Source organism: Electrophorus electricus, chromosome 12 (assembly GCF_041902795.1).
Source record: "Electrophorus electricus isolate QZ-2024a chromosome 12, ASM4190279v1, whole genome shotgun sequence".
NCBI classification, from domain to species: Eukaryota; Metazoa; Chordata; class Actinopteri; order Gymnotiformes; family Gymnotidae; genus Electrophorus; species Electrophorus electricus.
The window spans coordinates 27,062,851-27,072,500 of NC_137508.1; the positions used below are offsets into that span (position 1 = coordinate 27,062,851).

General features: G+C 45.8%; 1 protein-coding gene and 1 long non-coding RNA gene across 2 annotated transcripts in view; one reads left to right on the plus strand and one right to left on the minus strand.

The window, feature by feature from the left end:
- tenm3 (teneurin transmembrane protein 3) overlaps nt 1–9,650 on the plus strand; it is a 201,620-nt gene that overhangs the window by 108,148 nt on the left and 83,822 nt on the right. The gene's annotated exons all lie outside the window — the stretch shown is intronic.
- Nucleotides 20–9,650, minus strand: part of LOC145660252 (uncharacterized) — a 10,995-nt gene continuing 1,364 nt past the window's right edge. Inside the window, exons 1-3 of the long non-coding RNA XR_014126494.1 lie at nt 6,599–9,650; nt 3,820–3,889; nt 20–3,457 (exon numbers count right to left, since the gene is read on the minus strand). The exon at nt 6,599–9,650 is cut by the window's right edge and continues 1,364 nt beyond it. This is a non-coding gene — a long non-coding RNA (uncharacterized LOC145660252). The remainder of the gene's footprint in view (nt 3,458–3,819; nt 3,890–6,598) is intronic.

Sequence of the window (9,650 nt, forward strand, 5' to 3'; positions counted from 1 at the left end):
TAGGGTTACCCACCCAACACAGTCATACCCAAACTTACGCTCAGCCACACCTGCCGCTTCACTGAGCCACACTCATGACCGTCCTAAAACGTACTGCAGAACAAACACCTGCTCTGACCTCTGACCTCCGGCTTACTGCACAGCATCTCAGCTCTGCCCTGCAAAACCTTTAGTACTTCCTGTTCTCTAGGTTCAAGGTCCATCAAGGTATGTAGTATGGAGGGTGTGTGTAGTATGAAGGGTGTGTGTAGTATGAAGGGTGTGTGTAGTATGAAGGGTGTGTGTAGTATGGAGGGTGTGTGTAGTATGGAGGGTGTGTGTACTATGAAGCTTGTGTGTAGTATGGAGGCTGCGTGTACTATGAAGGTTGTATGTAGTATCATTTACATTTATGGCATTTAGCAGACGCTCTTATCCAGAGCAACTTACAAAAGCGCTTTGTCCTGTACTCATGGAATACATCCTAGTGCAGTACAGTAGGTTAGAGTCCAACATACCAATGAACTAGAATACTGTAGAATACAGGGATCACTGCTGATGACTAGAAGTGCAAAATACATAAGCTCTATAACAGACAACAATAAGTTTAATAAACAATAAATACCAGAGTTAGTCAACACAGGAGCAGTCAACATCAGGGCAATAAACAATACCCTACAATAAGTACTAGGAGCACGGTCAGTGGTCATTTAAATATTCCACACATAGATGGGTCTTCAGTCTGTGTTTGAAGATAGCAAGGGACTCTGCTGTCTGGACAGCAAGACAAAGCTCGTTCCATCATGTAGGAGCCGGGACAGAGAATAGTTTCCATGCTTGTCTTCCATGAGACTTGAAGCATGGGGTTTCAAGCCGAGCCGTACTTGAGGTTCGAAGGACCCCCCTTATGCGGATCGGGCTTTGACCATTGACCTCATGTATGAAGACGCTGGTCCATTTTTGGCTTTGTAGGGGAGCATCAAGGTTTTAAATCTGATGCAGGCAGCTATTGGAAGCCAATGAAGGGAGCGCAGCAGTGGAGTAACGTGTGAACTTGAAGATTGAAGACCAGTCGTGCTGCTGCATTCTGGACAAGTTGTAGAGGTTTGATGGCTCTTAGAGGAAGACCAGCAGTAGTCTAGCTTTGAGATCACAAGAGACTACACAAGGACCTGGGTAGCTTCCTGCGAGAGAAAGGGCCGAATCCTTCATATGTTACAAAGGCGAAATCTGCAAGACCGGGTTAGATTAGAAACATGAGAACGACAGCTGGCTGTCCAAAGTTACGCCCAGGCTACAGGCAGCTTCGGATGGTGATACCAGGGAGTTCCCAAAGGAAACAGTGAGGTCATGGTAAGGGTTGGGAGTACCTGGGATGAACAGAAGCTCAGTTTTACTGGGGTTGAGCTTCAAGTGGTGGGCTGTCAACCATGACGCGATGTCGGTCAAGCATGCTGAGATACGTGTGGAGACCTGCGTGTCAGTGGGTGGAAAAGAAAGAATTAATTGGATGTGATCGGCATAGCAGTGTTACGAGAAGCCATGAGAAGATATTACATCACCAAGAGAACAAGTATACAAAGAGAAGAGAAGGGGGCCCAATACTGAGCCTTGTGGAACATCAGTGGAGAGTCTACACAGTTTGGATGTGGATCCTCGCCATGTCACCTGATAGGACCGTCCATCCAGATAGGACTGAAACCATCTCCAAGCAGAACCAGTCACACCAAGCCTGGAGAGAACAGAGAGAAGAATATTGTGGTTCACTGTGTCAAAGGCTGCCGAAAGGTTCAGAAGAATCAAGACCGAAGACAGTTTGGCAGCTTTAACAGCATGAAGTTTCTCCATTACAGTTATTGAGGGCTGTTTCTGTAAAATCTGCCAGTTTATAGCCAGACTGATTGGGATCATGTAGCTGGTTCTGGGTGAGGAAAAGAGATAATTGATTGTAAACTGCTCGTTCAATTGCTTTTGAGAGGAAAGAGAGAAGTGATTCTGGTCTGTAATTGGTTATGTTGGAGCCGTCGAGTGTGGCCTTGTTGAGGAACACAGTTGGTTAGTATTAAGAATGTATGTAGTATGACGGTAGTATGTAATATGATGGTTGTATGTAGTGTGAAGGTTGTATGTAGTATGAAGGCTGTATGTAGTATGATGGTTGTATGTAGTACGGAGGCTGCGTGTAGTATGGAGGTTGTATGTAGTATCATTTACATTTACGGCATTTAACAGATGCTCTTATCCAGAGCGACTTACAAAAGTGCTTTGTCGTGTACTCATAGAATACATCCTAGTGCAGTACAGTAGGTTAGAGTCCAACATACTACAAAAGACTAGAATACTGTAGAAATACAGGGATCAATGCTGATGGCTAGAAGTGTAAAACACATATAAGCTCTATAACAGACAACAATAAGTTGGTCTGTGCTGTGGTTCATTATCACTACCCTCTCAACACAGCAGTGGGGCGTGATGCTAAATTACGCTACACACACACACACACAGAGACACACACAACACACTACACTACATACACACACAGACACAACACACTACACTACATACACAGACACACAAAGAACACTACACTACAGTACATACACTACACAACACACCACACTAGAACGCACTACTCTATATACACAAACACATGCAGACACACATACACACAACACACTATACTACTCTACATACACACACAGACTACACTACACTGCACTTCTTTAAACACACACAGACACACACACAGCATGCTACACTGCACTACTCACACATACAAACACACAGACCACAACAGACTACTCTAAACAAACACAGACACACACACACACACACGCACGCACAGAAACACACTGTCCAAGCCAGTAAAACAGTCAGAGCAGCAGTTGGTTTGTAATAGCTCCCGTCCAACTCCTCTGAGATGAGGGCACGTCTCCCCTTGACTTCATGTCTCGGTTTTGCATCTCATGTAACACGTCTTATTTTAGCAGGGGGTTGCCACGGTAACCGCGCACAGGCTTGTGGCCAGTCGCCTTGGCAACCTCGTCCAAACTAACGTTCGCCGTCTTGCTTGGCGTGCTGATTTTTGCGGGGTTTGATTAGTCGAGTCTGAGCAAGACTAAGGCACTGTGGCTAAGGAAACAGCCTTGATTGCACTTTTGACTTTTTTTTTTTTTTTTTTTTTGAGCTACTCCCTTGAACATTCAGTCTGCTCAACCTCAGTTGACCTCTCTGGTTCACCGGGCACGTCAGGAGAGGCGTGTGTGCGAGGCACGTCGGGGGAGGCTGGGATGATTGCTTGGCTGTGGAGAGTCAGGCAGATGCTGGGGTAGGGGCACCACCTGTGGGCGGGGCACAGACGCTGAGACAGAAGCGTGAGGGCTGGAGCCTCTATATTGATATTCAGTCCACACCAGCGCGGTGAAGCCCCTGTGTGAGGGAGACGTCTCCCCATGGCCTTGTGGGTAATGACCTCACCCTGGTGGAGAGAAGGGGTGGGGGAGAGGAGGAGATTAAATTCACTCTCACACACACTCCACACTCTCTCACACACTCCACACTCACACACACTCTCACACACACTGCACACTCACACACACTCCACAATGTCACACACACTCCTCACTGTGACACACAAACATGCGCACACACACTCCACACTCTCACACAAACACTTTCACACACAAACGAGCACACACTGCACACTGTAATACATGCGCGTGCACGCACACAAACACACACAGACTTTCCACACTGTCTCTCACACACACACACACACACATACAAGCTTGCATGCAGATGCACAGACATTTGTGAAAACATACAGTCGTGCACACACACTTTACGGTCGTCGTCCTTCTGTTGCTCCTTTCTGAAAACTCACTCAGCCGCCGCTGTCATGTCCGCTTTACTATGATGGAAAACAGTGTGAAATAAGAGCACATGGTAACAGCTTGATGCATGTTTTCTTTGCCTAAAGTAACTAAAACACAACAGAGATCATTTTTCATTTTGAAATGTATTTATGTATCTTTTAGGTTTTACTGTCCTTGAAGAACTATGCGTCACAGCAGTGAAATATGCCGTATTTTAAATGAAACATCACTTTTGAGGTTTGCTTTTTTGTCATTTAAGAGTGAAATGTTTTGTACAGAGTAGTGATTTTTTTTCTTTTTAATTTATCTAATACATGTATATGAAGCCCCTGAGTCATATATAAGTGTCACAACAACATCAATCCCAGCAGTTTAATAGTAGAACTTTGCGTCCCAGGGCCTTAAAACACACTGGACAGGGTTCACCATTTTTTAGTATTTCAGTATTTTTTAGTTTTTTAGTATGTGTATAATATTTCTGTTTGTACTTAAAGGATCTCTTTCCACATCTCCCGTGAGTGTCAGATAGGCTACTGTGTCACAGTGAGGGTGTTTACCGCACTTTAGTTTACATCTTTTTCCTGTTTTTTATGAAAACAACATAAAGAAATTCTGTTTAAATGAACCCCAAAAAAGTAACCAAACCAACATTTTCATACATGCTTCTTATGCATCATTTCAGATATTTTTTAATATTAACTCTAATTACAAAAGTAATAACAAAATGAATCAAATACATTTTGTAGGAAAATAATATGACAAAATGAACCTAGATTCCTTACACATTTTTATCAAGTTCTTTCAACATTTTATAAACTGTGTCAGCCGGTGTGAGTGAATGTGAAGGCTGAAGCACTCTGGTTATTGGCTGTGGCTCCATCTACAGAACCAGACAGAACCAGGAAACTGGGTCAAACCCACCAATCAGCGCATAAACACTAGTGAAGATGCACACAGCAGGCTCCCGAACAGAGAATAAACACACACACATGCACATATGCATACACACACACACACTCATGTAAAGACACATACACATGCACACCCCTCAATCTCACAGTGGATTTAAGATTTTGTATGAATAGATAATTTACTGACTATAGTCACCTTCAACACTATTCAGACATGGTTTTTACACACACACACACACACACACACACGCGCGCGCGCGCGCGGTGTGTACTCTCGTCTTTGACGTCAGCAGTAACCCAGAGTGGAGCTGAATCATGGTTCTTTTCATCTCCCGGTGTGGCATACCCAGACCCGCTCAGCGCCTAGCCATGTGCACTCACCTCCGTCTCCCTGATAAAGGAGGAGACAAAGACTCATTCTGCGCTCATTACAGCTGGACGAGAAGACATCAGTCTGCCTAATGGCTGCTCCAGTTTAACCACACGGGGAAAAAAGGCACTCCAATAATCTCAAATTATAGTGAAAAAGTCAGTGGCTCTTCTAAAAACTTAGTAGCGTGTGGTCATCTGCTGGCCATTAGCAGACAGTTTGGGGTTTAGAGCTGGAATGGAAGGGTTATTTCACTCTGACTGGAGAGAAGAGCAGAAATGGAAAAAAGCATTTTTGAAGCTTTACAGTTGATGGCCATTTAGAGAGAGAGAGAGAGAGAGAGAGAGAGAGAGAGAGAAGGAGAGAGAGCAAAAAAGAACAAATGACAACTTCTAATCCCTTTAACCAGCTCATGCATATTTATTTATCACCAAAAAAAGGTAAATTAATGTGAAATCACAAATTCTGGTTTCTTTTTGCGTCCTTTACAATACTGTGTCAGGCTTTAAGAGACTTGAACATTAAAAGAACCAAACACAGGAAAATACGGTCACCATGACGATGGGAGGTAGACAGTGGGAGGGGACGGGGATGATTATGGGGGAGTAATCTAACCCCCCTCTTCCTCTCCATTGATTGGGATGTGATGACACGTTATTCGCTGTGTCTTAATCGGGGTCAGAATGTCTGCTGGCTTTGTCCGGACACACCCCGAGTGTACACCCTGAGTATATACCCCGAGTTCACACACCGAATTCACACCCCGAGTTTATACCCCGTCGCTACTCATCACCGCGACGAGTGCGGGGATAGGCATAGGGGTAAATAATAAAGTACCAGATTATGGAAATACATGGATAGCTAATCATCACTCCACCCCATAGGGGGCCAAACACGATCAGGCTGTAGAGCCTTTCCTTCCCCAAACAAAAACCTCCCAGACTGACTGCCTGTGATTCTCCTCTTGGATTCCCAGTCTAGCTTTCATCATCCGCTCTCATTTAACACAGCCCATTCTGCACAGGCGATGTGGGGACTTCATACCAATCAGGCAACATGAGTCCAGCCCAGAGATCTAACTTGCTGTAAACCTTGCGCGTTAATTTGTCGCGTTCGCTCTAATGTTTATTAATCAAATTTTTTTTTTGTAGTCAACAAATCAACTGTTTTTGTGAGTCACAAACACTCACTGGAAACACACTGATGTGGACACAGTGTTACAAGCAAAACAACCCCACAAACACACTAAAGACAGCAAACACACTAAATACAACAAGCACCTAAAGACAGCAAGAACACTAAATACAACAAACACACTAGACAGCAAGCACACTAAAGACAGCAAGCACACTAAATACAACAGACTAGACAGCAAGCACACTAAAGACAACAAGCACACCAAAGACAACAAGCACACTAAATACAACAAACACACTAAATAAAGTGCATTAAAACCTACTGACCAGCTGTCGGCTTCCCTGAAGTCTGAGAATCGGATGAATTCCGGATAAAATGGGATAAATAAAAGATGGATCCTGAGTTTGTTTAGCAGAACGAATGAGTTCAGTGGAAGTTCACTCGAAGAGCTGAGGGATGAGCTATGGAAAGGTTTTCCTACCCACGGTAAAAACTGAGCTTGTGTGAGATTGTGTGTGTGTGTGTGTGTGTGTGTGTGTGTGTGTGTGTGTGTGTGTGTGTGTGTGTGTGTGTGTGTGTGTGTGTGTGTGTATCATGATCACTGGTAGGGTTATAGAGTTACAGGCTTAGGACTTTAGAGTGAGTAACACAAGCCAGGAGGGTTAGAGTGAATCATAGTGACTGTGTGAACGTGTGTGTGTGTGTGTGTATGTGTGTGTGTGTGAGAGGAATTGTTTTCCTCTCCATGACACATCACAGAGGCTCTGACCGTCCTTATGCACACCACACACAGATAACAGCTGAGGAGTGAATGCAGATTGCACACACATGTGCGCACACACACACACTCACACACACACTCTCTCTCCTCCACACTCCAGCCACTGTAGCATACACAAACATCTCTATAAAAGCTAAGACACAGCTAGGAGAGTGACAGAGATGGAGAGATTGAGAGAGAGAGAGAGACAAAGCAAGGGGGATATAAAAAGAAGTGGAGGAAAAACAGAAATAAATGAGAGATGGAGAGAGAGAGAAAAGACTCCAGTCTCGAGGCTCTCCTCTCTTTCTGGTAGCATAGCAACGTGGAGAATGTTCCATGGGTGCTCTGAGAGTGGGCAACGTCTTCCCGCCTCCACCCACAACCTCTGCAAGCTCCTCCCACCAAACTTTGCTCCACCCAGTGGCTCATCAATGCAACACCATCCATACAGCCCAAGAACCAGCCATTCACGCAGACCCCAGAGAAGGAAAGTGTGTGTGTGTGTGTGTGTGTGTGTGTGTGTGTGTGTGTGTGTGTGTTGCAGTGTTAAGGGAGGTGGGGTAGGAGGGAGTGTGGGGTCTGTCCGTATTTCAGAGTTTGGGTCTGTTCAGTTCAGTTCTACTGGTACGGTGCTGTTTACACCAGCGCAGCAGTATGGAAGTACATTTTCCAGTTCACTTTCTGTCTTTTGCTTCTCTAATCAGACTCACTGGGTTATTTTCACTCCAGTTTATGAGCTGGGTCAAGTGTGGAAACAGAAATCATGAGCTTGAGTTCAGGGCTCGAGGTTATGACACCGCATGAGAACACACATCAGCGCGCCGATGTCATGGTGGTCCATACAGAAAATCTCCCCCCTCGTGCTGACGGCCAGAGTCCTGCCACATCTGTTGCCCGCCGAGCTGTGCACCTCTCAGTGGTTCGGACCCGCGGGGAGACGTTTCTAGAGCAGCTGCCAGGGGCCCGTGAAAGGACCCACACCATGCTGAGAGTGACTCCTGAACACTCGAAGTCCCACCAGCCACCTCCAGAGATGTGCCACCAGCACAGAAGCTGAAAGAGAAGAACAGAAAGAAGGAGAGAGAGCGAGGATGAGTGTGACTCCTTATATAGTTTGGTTTATTATTATTGCGTAAAGTACACATGGGAGAAGCCAAAGCACAGTCAATGTTTGCCTTTATCTCCAGAGCTCTGGCCTGCCTGAAGCTTCGCGCGCATGTTAGAGGGACGCGAGTTTGTTTACGGCCAAATACTCTCTGGTCGTTTGGACTCAGACCGGACGGAGACGCGCCATTCTCTCAGAGCGAGAAATCAAAGCGTCAAAATGGTGGACATGCCAGTGTGCCAGTGCCTCAGGCGAAACGGCGTTGCGTGGAGAATGAACAATGGCTTCTTTCTGGAGATTCATCAGCAATGTGGTGATTATCACACAACCAAGGGGCCTTAAAGTACAGCGGGACAGACGCATGTCTCAGGGGTCACAGCAGAGAGACTCGGGCCAGCCGCAGGACAGACGGGGGTCGTCCACGGTGTTGCTGGCGTGGACACCCTGTGCTCTCCGTGTGTCTGTGTTTGACTGTAATGTCTAAACGTTTGAACTCGCAGTGTCCAGTAGAGGGTTCAGACCCTCATGAATTAGTCTTGTTAGCTGATTCATCCGTTTTAGGATTCAGAGATTTAAAAGGTTTTGGGGTACTGGAGTAAGTATCTAGGTAAATGTGTTCAATCCCATCATAAACCTCTGAAGCATCCAGCACACACTAACACACGCGTACATACTGTTGGAAGGGCTTGTGGGAAACCTACGCACGTTACGACGATGCTTTTAAGAAACCGAGGAAACTTGAGTTGTTTTGCGCATAACTACGGCTCAGCTCCCCCTGGTAACACCCACACAAAAACGCACGTGTCGCAGCTCTCTAGAAATCAGATATTTTTAGTGATGTGACACATTGAAGCGCTCACACGTTTCTTCAAAGGAGTGAGTGACGTTGCAGTGACTTCCTGCTTGCACGAGTCACGTGACTTTATGAGCCCTCAGAAGAATTGTGGGAGCTGTAGTCTCTACTCTCTACTGAGATTTGCGGTTTTCCTCCGTCTTCTCCCATCATGCCTCATTTCCCTCGCACTCTTTCTCTCTCCTTCATCTCTCTCTCTCTCTCTCTCTCTTTTTTCAGTTTTTACTGCCCTATTCCCATCTCATTCCACAGTAGCTCTCATTATATGGATATAGTAGCTGGGCAAACCTGCCTTCATGCACCCGGTACGCTAGAGTTCGGGGAGCGTTCGCCGGTTTGAGCTCTGCGCAGGCCGTGCTGTGTCGTTGCGTCTTGTGTCATGTCGTATTGTTTCATGTTGTGTCGTTTTATTTTGTGGCATGTCTAGTTTCATTTCGTGTTGTGTTGGTAAATTGTGGTGAACTGGTGGTGGAGTGTGTGTTGTGGAGCCCTGTATTAGAGCGCCTCACTAACACAACGCAGAGGAAAACTGCTTCATTTTCTCACTTTGCCCCTGTTCACACCCAGTCCGCGATTCTGGCACTGTGTGAGACCTCTCTGGGTGGTGTGTGTGTGTCAGTGTGCACGTGTGCATATGTGGGTGTGCCAATGTGCATG